A 14,188-nucleotide genomic window follows, 5' to 3' on the forward strand; every position below is an offset into this window, starting at 1 on the left:
GGTTCAGTTTTACAGCCAAGTGAATACGATGGAGTAGGAATTATTCCTGCTTTTCTTCTCTCTAGGCAGCTGTGTCCTCTACTGAGAGCTTTGAGTTTTCTAGCTATGAAGACTTTTCTAGTAAGGGACTTTCTAATCTTTTTTCTATTTTTATTGTGACTCTACCAGGAATAATAAAAGTGTTCAGCTCTTAGCTGAAAGACTTTTGACTTCACTCTAGAAACGATCTATTAGGGAGCATTTTACACCTTTTGCTAGACGCACTGAAGGATAAAAAAAATCTCTGCAAGAAGTCTTCTTACAAAAGGACCATTCACACTACTTCAGTTGTATTTCTGTTTTCAGCTTGACCACGATAGGAAAAAGAACATTTGTTTGCAACAGCTTTTTAGAAGCATGAACTGCATGTGAAACTTTTCCAAAAGAAATAATAGTCTTAAGAATAATGGTATAGCTTATTTACCTTTTGTTTTGATTTTTTAGTGAAAAGAAAAAAGGAATGCAGCTGCTTTTCTTAATGAATCTGTTGGGAGATACACGTAAAGGCACTGGAAAAAGGGGAAATGGAGAAGATAATTCTGAGTATGTGCTGTAATTCTGGGTATCTGTTATGTCAAAAAGAAGTGTTTATAATAGTTAATATGCACTTAGTTCATGATGCTTGATGTCAGTTACATCAGCATAAGTGCAGAGTAATGTTCATGAAGTCCAAAGAATCCCAGCAAGCAAAAAACTGGGCTGAGGTCAAATTCAGACCAGTAGAGTTGTCGTCTTCAATGCCTCTGCATTGTTAAACTAGTGAGGGCTTAAAAAAGGTTCTGATGCTGCAGTCATTTAGTGTATGTGCTGCATATCTAATTACTTCTCTGAGGTCCATGTGAGTTAAATGCTTAACTAGAGTTTTCTGATGTCTACAATACTGCATCCTTTTAAAAAGCACGGGAGGACTGGTTGGTTACTCTGGTCTGATAACCTTCAGAAGTCCATGTTTATTAATAGGCTAGGTGAGAGCTCCGCATTCATTATGGAGTGTCTCTTGCAGTGTTCCCCTGTTTGGGGGAAAAAATTACATCTTGTTAGATCTTAGTGGGAACTAAATTATCTTCTAGCTTAAGTGGAGGTATGCTAGCAGAAGACGTGACCCTATGCTGTTACAAGGCATTGTAAGAAGCCCTGAGCTCTCGAATCCAGTGGAAATCTTTGAAAATATCTCTGTAATTTTAAAGCAGAGGGAATATAACTATTTACTCCTCCTTTTACAATCTGTTTTGGGTTATTCTTTGGTAGTCCCAATGCAGGCTAATAAGATTTTTTAATTTTTTTTAAGAGTGCGTGTTTTGGGGCTACTGCCACTCATTATAAAGAGACACTGAGTGGTTGTTTGGCTTGGTGTCCTGCTGCAGAGTTGAGTAAAACAGCTGTAGTGCTGGCAGCTGGAGTTATTTATAACCTATTGAAATTTAATGGGATTATCAAATAGTCTACTTTTATCCATGTTTACTAATATGTAGTCAATTTTTTTCCTCTTGAACAACAATCCAGGAGAACTATGCTGTTACTGGAAAGAAAATATTCAGTATATGGATAGAGACCACAACAGAGAACTCTTGCCTGTTAGGATGATCACATCTGCCATTACTGAGGGTACACTGGGTACCTGTAAACAAATAATCAAAATCAGTAATATGGGTATATTGGGCTACTATCATAACAAAATTAAAGAAAGGAAAAAATGCATGTCTCTGTGCGATGGGACTTGATTCTTGACACAGACCTGACTTTGCTCTTCTTAAACTCAACAGGTGTATTACTAGGGATTTCAGCGAGAGCATGGCTGAACCGTGTTGAGTACATCTGAAAACTCTGCCTGCAATTAGTACAGTAGACATGAAAACTTGGCTTGGTGGGCTCACAGGAGTATTTAAATTTGCTGCATTGGAAAGGTGACACTATCTGAACCTAGAATAATGCTAATATTTAAGGCCCCTATTTTCTAAAGCATGTACTCCGTTTCCTCTTTATTAATAGAAGCTGTATTTTGGCACTGTGCTGGTTTTGGCTGGGATAGAGTTAATTTTCTTCATAGTAGCTAGTATGGGGCTGTGTTTTGGATTTGTGCTGGAAACAGTGTTGATAACACAGGGATGTTTTCATTACTGCTGAGCAGTGCTTGCACAGAGTCAAGGCCTTTTCTGCTTCTCACCCCGTCCCACCAGGGAGCAGGCTGGGGGGGCACAAGGAGTTGGGAGGGGACACAGCTGGGACAGCTGACACCGACTGACCCAAGGGATAGTCCATGCCATATGACGTCATGCTCAGCATATAAAGCTGGGAGAAGAAGAAGGAAGGGGGTATGTTCGGAGTGATGGCGTTTGTCTTCCCAAGTAACCGCTACACAAGACAAAGCCCTGCTTTCCTGGAGATGGCTGAACACCTACCTGCCCATGGGAAGTGGTGAATGAATTCCTTGTTTTGCTTTGCTGGTGTGCATGGCTTTTGCTTTACCTATTAAACTGTCTTTATCTCAACCCACAAGTTTTCACACTTTTACTCCTCTGATTCTCTCCCCAATCCCACTGAGGGGGAGTGAGTGAGCAGCTGTGTGGGGCTTAGTTGCCGGCCAGGGTTAAACCATGACAGGCACCGTTGTAAGCCGCTAAGATATTCTTGTCTTTTAGGGGAATTTGGAACCATCTTTGGTGTTCCAAGAAGCTCAGTAGAAGTTTGGTTGACTTCAGTATGAGGAGTTGAGCTAGTCTGCAGACTTGACTTGAAGTTTTGTCCATGTTTGTGATGGAAAGATGAAGAAAAAGTGTTACGGCTTTATTTCCATTTCATTTTCCATTGTGGTCCATGCATGCTCCGTGGTCCTTGGGTTTGGAATAGAGCACGTATGGATTCTTCAGAAGAAGACTTTGTTATCCAGATAAAAATGTGCATTTCAGAAGGAAAACACATCTGTGTTGCAGCACGGCAAGTTCAAAGCCAGTCAGAGAAGTTTATGGGAAGCAGCTGCAGGTTGTCTTTGCTAATTAGGAACAGAACATACTTGAGGATTTGACACAACAGGTTTACACGGTGTGATTAGGTAAAGAAAGTTAATGTCTGCTTTTAATAACAAGAGCAAGTAGCAGAGGTGGCAAAGTATTTTTAATGACATCATTTGCCCAGCTGTTTTACACATCTGTAATGCGGAATGTCGTTCCAATTCTGTAACACTTCATCCTTGCTCTTCCACACCTTTGGGATAAGGGATAAAGTTACCTGTTTGGAAGGGAGCAGCCTAGGAAACATTTGTATTTGCAGTTAGTTATCAGCATTGGTCATGTTAAAACATTGGCTAAAGCGTACTGCATTAGGTATATTTTTTTTTTTTAAATGTGCTAATTACTTCACTGTGAATTTGGCACTTATGCAGAGATCCCTGTGTTCTCGGCCAAGCTTACATCTAGGAATGAAACATTTGCAGCAGCTGCAAAAATGTTTTTACTTATTTAGAGCATTATAATGTTTTATAGCCATGAATAATGACAAGTATATAAATCACTCATTAATTTGTAATGTTAGATGCTTCCCCTTACAATGTCTGAGACAATGATGGCACGGAAATGATACGTTAGGTGGCTATACTGCATTTATATGCAGGCACGTGTGTTGACTACGTATATAGGGTCTGTTTCAACTCCTGTTAAATTCAATGGGATTTCCATTTGAGTGGGCGTTGATTCAGGCTCCTTTTCTCCCTTTGTTTTGTAAGGGTGGTGTAGCCCTGCAGAACTACCATTAATGTGGTGCCTAGACTCCTGTTTTCAAAAGAAGGCCTTGTTTTGTGAAGATGCCATGGCCAAGTAAGGATGGGTTCATAACTGCACCCAAAGCATTACTGGAACAAATTTGATTGTGTGCTAGAAAAGAAGAAAATAATAATAAAGTCTCTTACGTTGTGTATTTCTTTTTCATAAACCTGAGCAGTTTGCTAGCTCAGTGGGAAACAAGCGGAAATTTTATTTCAAAATAATTTTGGGATTTGCTGTCTCTTTGGATCAATCTCTTGTGCTCTTCAGCGCAGTAAGCGGTTCAGAAGGGCTTCGTCCAGCTGGTTTGCTCTGTTTATCATTTAGATATGCTCTCAAATAGCTATGATGTGTTTGTTTTTCACATCTAGCGTTCCTTATGACATATGGACTTTCTTAGAATATTAGTACATTGACAGATTGTGCATGGCATGCTTTATGAACATACCTGAGCTGTATGATTTCATTACAGTGTGAAGTAGCCTTCTGTTTGCAAGAAATAATGAGAACACTAACTTTGATACAAAATTGTAGTGTGCCTGGAGAGAAATAAGATACTGACTAATATTTAAATGCAAAATAAAAGAGATTCATGAGATATTATGCTGTGGGTTGGAGAAAGAGGCACTATTTATTGTAATATAATAGTTAAAATCTTCTTGCTGTTTTTCTTTATTACCAGTGCAGGGTTAAGATAGATGGTCTAAACCTTGGGGGCCAAAAAGATGTCTTTTTGGGAAGGACATCTTTTTTTTAAGATGATACTTAACATTGAATTTGCTGAAAGCTTAGGTAATTAGTAAGTGCACAGATAAGTCTAACAGTGTTCCTTTCAGCCAACAGCTCCATTTCATCACAACTTCCTATGTTCTGTTGTGTTAGTGGTTTTGTATGTACATTTTTACTTATTTGTGTGCAGTAATGGTTGACTTTCCATCAGCTTCATTGCAAAAACACATGGGTATTTTTAAAAATCAGAGTTTTTTCAGAACTGTTGAAATGAGCTATAAAATTCCTGCGGGGTTGGAAAGTCTGAAAATTTAATTTGCTTCTGAAAAATTAAATTTTACTTTATGGTGTGGAAAAAAAATGAAAAAGTTCAGGTGGATACCACAAGTCTTAAATAAGCAAAGACAAAGTATGATTTTAGAGCAGGCGTATAGATTCAAAGAGAACAGGAGAACACGTTTTTTTGTAATGAAAAATGAACTTTGTGTACCTTGAGTTTTGTGTTAACTAAGTTAACATTTACAATTTTTCCTTTCTAGTTTCTTTAGGAGATATGCAAGTGATACAATTTTAAAAAAAAAAAAGAGAGAGAGAAGCAAGCAGTGACAACTTCCATCAGTTGGAGAGCTACCATGCAAAACTGGTAGGAGATTGCATATGCTGTACATATTTTGGAAGTGGGAATGTCTGGCCAGGTAATAACAGAGAGTCAAAGTTGCACAGTTTGATTCCCAAGTGCTCTTGAATTGTAATGTGATGTTCAGATGAAGATCTCAGGCCAGAAGCCAAGAATTTGGGTAATATTTCAAGGGTGTACTCAGCACTGAAATTCTTTGTATTTAACACCTCTACGGCACAGGTGTGATGGGAGGTTGCGGGTAATCTGTCTTGTCAGCCCCTAACCTCACCTATGAGCACAACTGCATGTAGAAGGCTCTTTACATGAGCTTCACAAATCTGTCTCCTTTTCTAAACAAAATTAATCCCAAGGTAAGCACTATCTGTTATTCTTGGAAGAGATGGGGATTTCCAATTTAATTTATCTGTGTGTGATTAGAACTACTGATAACTTGCTGAAAAATTGCTAAGAAATTTCTCAAAAACTCAGATGATTCAAATCAAGACTGAACCTTTTTCTAAAAACATATCTTAACTGAACCAAAAAGATGTAGCCTGATAAAGGAATCATACATGAAATTCTGTATGCTGTGTTGTGCAGGTAGTTAGCTAGATGATCGTAAGTTTTCCTTTCTGGCTTTAAAATCTATTAATGCTTCCTATAGCTTGAAAATATTGCAAAGCTTAATGAATCTGAGTAAGAAAAAGCAGATGAAGAATTCAGCTATGTGAAGCTAATGTGTATCTGTGTTGGTGTAGCCCAGTAGAGGAGAGGTTAACATGCATGAGAGGGTTTTCTGCAGCGGGTGCATGGATCCATCCTGGGATGCAGAGAGATCAGGGCTGCCTGGAATGCAGCGTGGTGCAGTTTGCAGAGCCCGGCCGGCTGCCAAGCCATTTAACAGTCGGCTGTTTTTGTTGAAAAGGCTGCTTGAAAAGTTAAAACCTTCTGATTTTTTAAAATCAGCTGGAGAACATTATAGTCACGCAGAACTGAAGGCAGACAACTTGTTAAAATTAGCATTGGCCATAATTAAAAACATGCTGGGGGAAAAAGACCATGAGAAGAAACAGACTCTTGGAAAGCTCCTGACATTGCTAGATGTCTAAATGGAAACGTAGCTTGCTAATTGATTTAAATAATTGCTAGGTTACTACATGCTTTACCCGCTGCAGTAGATACCAAAGCTGTCCTCCTGTGCATGGTGGAGCCCTGGTAATCAGGTCTTGCAAGCCTGGGAACAAATAAAGGGCCTTTACGGAGATGAGCAGAGAAACCAGCTGCTGCATTGTCAGGCTCCCCTGCACCGTGCTGGGGAGAGACTTGTTCCTCCTTTCCAAAATCTGGTGTTAGTCTTTCATTTTTCTGTGTGACAACTTTGCTTCTCATGCCAGTTAGTAATCAGCATCGCTTAGGAATTTGCTTGGCAGTTTGCATCCTCCTCTAGGGCTCTCCTAGAGGTTGTGTGCTACCTTTTAGGTGTAGGTTTGATCCATGCCAGTACGCGGGTTCACACCTGGTCCACATTTAAGACTACAAGCATATACACAGGAAAGAAGATTTGGGAGGGTGGCGGTGGGGAACAACAACTCGGAACTGAGTTCAGCCTTTGCTGTGAGTGCAGATGATGGCCACTGGTCATGCTGACAGGCTTGAGGCCAACTTTGGGCAGAGTGAAGGGGAAAACGGGACATTCTAGGTCTGTACCAGCTTATATTGTGATGGGATGGGCATAGTATGACCATCCCAGCACACTTCCCATTGCTGTGTTGCTGTCTGCAACACTAGAATTCCTATTTGTCAATAAAACGTTGTGAGTTTCTACTCAATCTGCTCTTCTCACCCCTTGCTGTAAGGGTCAGTAAAACTAGGTGTACGGATGAGGTATAGTCTGAGTCTTCAGCAATGCATGTGCTTGCAAGGGCTGTGGGATCTGAAGACAGTAAAGCTGGGGAATACAGGCTGCATCTATTACAGATGGCAATGGAGATGCATGATGGCAAGTCAAGGAGCACATCTGGCATCTGTCTGCTGCCTGCTCCAGGTTCCTGAGGGTGGTGTAGCTGTAAGTAGAGGGAGTACAGTCAAGTTAGCATTATCATCAGGTGCATTTGGAGTATTGTTGCTAAAATAATGGGGCTACCAGCATTTATACCTGCATGAGGAATTTCTCTGCTGGGTAATGTAGTGTTTCTTTTCCATTTGTTCTGGAAAATACGCTTAGTTTTTACAAAAATTATTTTCAGAAGCTCCTATCGTAACTTTTCCTCAAAATAAACATCATTATGGCTTGAACACTACCTCACAGTGTCTTGCATGCTGGCTTCAGATGAACAAGGAGCCTGAGTGAATCCCCCTCCTTAATGTACTATTAGGCCTGATTTTGTAGTGCTGCTAATTTTACATCCATCCTGTCCAATTTAGGAGGAATTTTTATTTCATAGCTATTGCGTATGGTTAGGAAGTGTCCCTTTCCACACATCATAATTCATTTTTCTGTTGGCTTCTATTGTATAACACAACATAAGCGTGAAAAATCCTCTTCTCATTTAGTCTCAAGAAGCCCCATTTCATATCATCATGCAGAGTCTCGCGGTTTGTACATGTTGTTATGAAGATAACAAATCCTGCTTCATAGCCTTATGTAAGACCTACTGGCTTCAATTATGCATTGTAACTCAATGACTACCCCATTAAAATCATAATGCAATTTATATTGGCTTTTACTGCACATTGTAACATGATGATAGGCCCTTTTCATGCGATGCCTTTTGGCTTTTTAACACATCGAAATGTCACAGCCCACCTTTTTATATTCTAATGTAATGAACTCTTTCCACAGCTCTGTCTGATGCTTATTGGCTTCTATGAGAGATCCTATTCCTAATTTAATGAGTCCCTCTTCACATCATAATGTAATTCATGCTCGTTTTTACAGCATATCCTCACACACTGGTGCCAAATCGTATTGTGTCATAAAGCTAAGTGGCTTCTAATGGACATCACACCTCTGTAACCCTGTCGCGCGCTGTAACGTTCGTCTCTGCTGTCTAACATGTTGCAGAAGCCTGGCGGCTCTGCGGACCGTCTGCTTCGGACGTGAGCCCTGCCAGGGCTCACCCAGCAGATTGCTGCAGCTTGTGCTGAGCTGCTGCAGGCTCTTGTGCATGCAAAGTGTGTGTCACAGGCGTGTTTTAAAGGCTATTTTAGAGAAACGTTACCTGCCAGACTTGAATGACTCCTTTGGTCCTCCTTGGTTATCGCACAAATAGTGGGCTGAGGTCCTTTTCTCTCTTCGTGTATTTTAAGCACATGTAGGGTTTATCCTGCATAAACTTTCAATAAGGCTTTTATTTGCTTCCTTAGCAAACTATAATTTTAGGGCTAAGATTGTTTTTTCCATTCCAAAATCCATTTTGGGCTTTTATATTGTCTAGGGGAAGGTTTTCCACAGTGGAAAACCAGAAAATTTCTTTTCAGTTTGTATTACTGGCAATTAGAGAGCACTCTTGTTTGAAGGCAGAAGAGATGGTGACCCAATGTTCTCGTCTCCTGGTGCTCAGCGCTGCTGATATAAATGCCTGCTGTCCCAGAGGTTGCTGGGGAGTAAATACAGTATTTCACTGACTCCTCTTGAAGCCTTTAAATGTTCTTCAGAAGAAAAGGATACACAAATATTTACCACTCCAAGCGGGAACATTAAATAGCATTGGTTTCAATGTATGCAGGTAAGTCTGCTGATTTAGGGCATAACACTGGTTCCCCTTAAAGAGTGTCTCAATGGGGTTCACATCTTAAATATTGTCGGTATAATAAAGCAGATGCTAAAAATGGGATTTATTTTCCCAAACTTCAAATGTCTACATCTTGTCTAGTCCCCTTAGACCTACATTTGTAGGTGGGAGAAATGACAATGTCAGTACATGATCATTGGATTTAGTATAGAAAACTCCTTGTAGCTGAGGCAAGTTGCTCCCTGAAAAGGTTTTCTGTCCACTGATGGAAAATGGGATCTGATGACTAGTTAGATGAAGAATCCCAGTCTTGGTAAGATGACTGTTGTAAAAATATCAAGGCCAGATACTGTAAATTACACATTTGGGATTTATTTTTTTTTGAAAATCTCCATTATATCTTCTGTTGTTCTAAAGTTTTCATTAACTCGTAATGACTCAGCTTTACTCCCTTTCTTATCTGTTCCTTTGTAGCCTGTTTCCCCCCCACCCCACACCTTTTTTTCCTCACTTGACATGCATCCAAGACAATGCTGGTTGTTACTGAATGCTGTTTGTCAGTATTCAGTAGGATCTTCCTTCTCCAGGTCCCTGAGAAGAGCTGGTGAAGTGCATTTCAGCAGCCTAAACACGTGAATGTGTGCAGTGCTGAGAAAGCAGGTGCACTGTGAGACCACTGAATTATTAGTGATTTTGACACACGCCTGATCATTTCTGAATGCTCTTAATGAGCTGTGTGTTCCCTCTCTGTTTCTCCATGGTGCTATAAAAGAATAATCCTTGGCCAGGGTTTCAGGCTGACATGGAATGTGGTCATTCTAAGGGAGCTATCAACTCTTTATAAATCAACCATTTTGTTTATTGCATTACAGATTATACAGATCTGATAGCAATAATTTTATAACTGAGATCCTTTTAACACTGTCATGGGATTTAATTCCCTGTAAAAAGGCAAGTGATGAACTTTTACTTTGTACAGGACAAGCTGTTTTAATTGTTCCTCAAGCTTTGGTAAAAGAAAAACTGGAATGTCAAAACTTTTTAACAGAAGTATGAGCTTCTAATAGCATTGCTGCTGCTCTTCTCCAGGTTTGAAGCTGGGATAGCTCACGTCCCTGTTCTCTTCTGTGGGCTGGGTTCACCAGCCAGATTATATTGACATTGACTCACGATGACCTGATCTTCCCACGAGAAATATTTTAAGTGGGAGGGAAGATCATGGTACGTGGTGGAGTATGAAATGAGATCCATGGAAGGTGGTGAGGTCAGAGCAGTCAAGCTCCTGTAAATCCAAGCTTTGCTATTTCATCAATGCATAGACTCTCAGCATAGCTGAGGTTGGTGGGGGGCTGGATTAGGGGTCCCCCAGAGGTCCCCTAGTCCAGCCCCCCTGTCTGGGCTGGCTCATCTAGAGCATGTGGCTCCCAAGTGTGCCTGGTCAGATCCTGAATTAGCGCTGAGGATGGAGACTCCACAGCTGCTCCAAGCAGGCTTTCCAGTGTTTGACCATCTTGCAGTAAAAACAAGGTTTTTCTATCTTTAAATGGAAATACTGGGTTTCAATTTGTGCCTGTTGCTTCTCATCCTGTAACTGGGCACCACTGAGGAGAGCCTGGCTCCCTCTTTACTCCCCCCATCAGGTATTTATACACACTGATAAGACCTCCTGCTACAGGCTGGACAGTCCCAGCTTGGTCAGGCTCTCCATGTATGACAGATGCACCAGTCCCTTTATCATCTTCGTGGTTCTTTGCTGGCCTTGGAGTTTACCAACAGCTCTTACACACCATGTATTAATGTTGAAAGGACCGTTGTGTTCCCTTGACCTTAGCTTTGAATGAAAGCTTTTGTGATCACTGAATGTAAACCGTTGGCAGTGTTCGTTTTTCAGTGCAATATATATATTCTGTGTGATAACTTGTATGGCTGGAGTCGGTGCAGTAATATTATACAAACGTGTCAGTGTAGGTAATTGGTGAAGTGTTGTGTGGACAGAGCTATAATATGAAAAAGGATGTCACTGCTAAGTACCACTGTTCCTGTCAAGTATGCTGGTAATGATGATAAATTGGAAAGTATTATCATTTTAACATTTAGGCTTTTAGAGAGAGTTATAACTTTATAGAATCATAGAGGTAGAGTTTGGTGCTCAAAGTTATTTTATCTTTATTATCTGTGCCTGACAAATTCAGTAGTTGTACCATCTCCTTACGTGAGTTACCTATTACCAGTTATTGGGCACAGATTAACTTGCTAGTTCTGTAACAATAAAATCTATGCGCTGCGTGAAAACAAGGACAGATAATTTGAATAAATAGATGTAGAATCTGAAATCATATTTATGTTGATTATTTTATAGAGACTGGTATTGGAGCTAAAATAGTAAAAACAAAAAAAATAGAAAAAGTTTCGTAGTAGAATATCTTTCCAGGAAGTGAATATTGCCTCCTTGTGTGTCCTGGTGAATGATACTGTTGTAACAATATCGCAGGACGTGTCCTGTCCACCAGCTAAGGAGGCCTGGATGTGACAGCTTCATTGCCCATCCTTAGAATGCATGGGGTAGGTGTTGCTGGGAGATGTAAGATACTCCTCTCCAACTCTTCTGTTTTTATAGATGGTCGGTGTTTTGGCTCTCAGTCTGAGCTAGCTTGCCTGAAGCAATTAAGAATAGCACTCAGTTGGAGTGAGTGAAGTGATTATTTAATATTTTCTAACTATTTTTGAGTCACATTAGGTGGCCCTCAAGTTTTTTGGGCAAGTATGCAGAAAAGATGATGCAAATCTTCACCTGGATTAAACTGCTCAGTTGGTCGGTTTGTGAGGCAGCAGCACTTCTGAAGTGCAAACTCAATTTACGGCGTGTGGTCAGGGAACAAGTGAGCTGGCTCGTGCAGCAGACCTGTCTCCCTGCAGCCCCTTCCAGTGACTCACGCTCCCAGCTGCCATCCCCTCTTTCAGGTCTTGTATTACCGATTGCAGGCACGGGCAGGGAGTTGAGCAGCTCTGGTCACACCTGCACTAGTGGACTATGGACAAGATAGCTGGATCTGACATCCTGATATGGGAGCAGAGGCAGGTCCAAAATCTTTTCCCCTTATTACAGATAGATCCAGAACATGCTGGTCTTAAAAGCAGGCACTGCAGGGTTTGATGTTTTTTATTCCTAAGCCCCAATCTTACCAGTTACTTCATTTTACAAGTTGGAGAACTCTGCACTTGGTTGGTAAGTCTAGACAATTTATTTACTAAACTCTGCTGGCTGCTTAGATACTGAGCTGGTTTGTGTATTCAGTCCTGTTACGAAACTGTTTTGGCGGCGAGTGGATCCCTTAGGTACAGTAAGCAGGACGAGTAAATACCAGCCTGTCTGCCAGCGTGGGCCCTGCCATTGGAGAGCTGTGCACTGGTTCCTCCAGGCAGCAGCATCACCCTTTCAGAGCAGATGGGAAGCAGTCCCCTTGCAGCCATGGTGACAGTGGAGAACGAAGATCTCAACCCACCAGAGGAGTTGTGTATCAGTGGTAAAGAGAATGAGGTATTTTGTTGATCTGCTGGATTTCAGGTCAAACGCGCGCATTAAGCTTTGCCCACGCTGGAGGACCTTGTTATATGTGTATTTATGTGCATTATCCAAGGCAAGGCTAGTACTCACTCACATAAGGCTGACACCCCATTTCCTCACTGCTTTCTCCACCCTGCCAGCCTGTCTCCCTTGGGGATCGTTAGGCCAAGAAGAAAAACAGTGTTTTGCATAAGCAGAATGATCTCTTCTGCTGCCAGTAGACTATGTGAGCTTGTGCACCTCACAGAAGTGAAGCGCAACTGAAGCAAAAGCTTCAGTTATAGCACCATGGTTCTTTTCATCTGTAGCAGATGATGCAGAGAGCACCCCGTTCCTGCTGCTCATCTTGCAAAGTAGGTTTTGTCTCCCGCTCCTGCCCAGAGGAAGGAAAAATAAAGACATCTTTGAAATTCCCTTTATGTTCTTTCCTGAGACAAGCTTTTTTCCTTGCTGAAGGTATCAAGCTTCAGTATTTCTCACTGGGTGTGCCAAAAAGCCACCTGCTTGTGTGCAGCCCAGTAACTCCGCTGCATAAACATCTGACATCCTCAGCTGAGATCTGCTGTGCTCACAGGGCTGTGGTCCTCATGCCTTCTGCTGGTCTGGCCCCGAGGGGTGCTCTGCTCTCCTCTCCCCCATCAACTTCTCCCTGCAGCACGGGGGGGGGGGGGGGGGGGGGCGGAAAGGGCACTCCAGGGGCTGTAGTCCAGGAGAGGACTGGTGCTAAGCATGTTTTGCCTAAACCTTGTAGAAAAGATAGTGGTGGAAATAAAAAATAGGAATTAACTGCTGGGTGGTGTGTTGCTGTCTGGGAATTTTTTTGTTGAAATGGAGATTTCTGGGACATTTAGAGATTATGATGCAATGATGGTTTTTTATGGGACATGATTTGCCTAGAGCTGGTAGATTATAAAAATACAGAATGGTGCCTTGATGAGGTTGTCATCATTACACAGTTTGCATTGTGTTTGCGTATAACTTCTTAGTATGTTATGTTTATTACCTTTATTTAGTACATCAGAATTTGCTAGGACTATGATCTTGGAAGCAATGGGAAAAGATATGAAGGACAATGTTTGGATTTCCTCCATTGGAAGGACATTGTGTAACCTGTTCAAGGTAGAGAAAGATTGCTGTTTCAAGGTTCAGCTATGGTAGGAAGTTTGATATAAAAACAGGTGAATTAAACTTCAAAAGTTTCCAATCAGACAAAATGAGGAACATATTAAGTGAAGTAGACTGGCACTGTTTATTAGAAAATGGCCTATGAAGGAAAATTGGCTAAACTTTAAAGAGGTGCTGGAGTTGGCTCGGGGGGAGTGAATATATCTTTACATAAAACTAAACATAAAACTTTAAAACCAGTGTGGATGAGTGATAAGTTGTTAAAGTTAATTGTTAGTGAAAATGGAGCTCTAAAGCGTACAGGGAGTAGTAGACTATGGGGTTGTCGGAGGGATTTGTAAGGACAAAGCTGCTATATAAATGGAGGATTTGAAGGGCAAAATGGAGAGTAAGTAGTTAAGGCCATTAAGCTAAAGAGTACTCTGGTGAATAAAGATGTGAAGTGAACCAGGGGGACTGCTCTTGGGATACTTATTCCTTGTTCAGACAAAAAAACCCAAATGCCCCCCAAGGATTTAGTTCCATTTCATGCTACACCATTAAATGGTGCCACTCTTACAAGGAATTGTAAAGCACTTCTGTTCGATTACCTGTGATGCTTATTCTCGTTACTAGTAATTAA

This window comes from Haliaeetus albicilla, chromosome 27 (genome assembly GCF_947461875.1).
Source record: "Haliaeetus albicilla chromosome 27, bHalAlb1.1, whole genome shotgun sequence".
Classification (NCBI taxonomy): Eukaryota; Metazoa; Chordata; class Aves; order Accipitriformes; family Accipitridae; genus Haliaeetus; species Haliaeetus albicilla.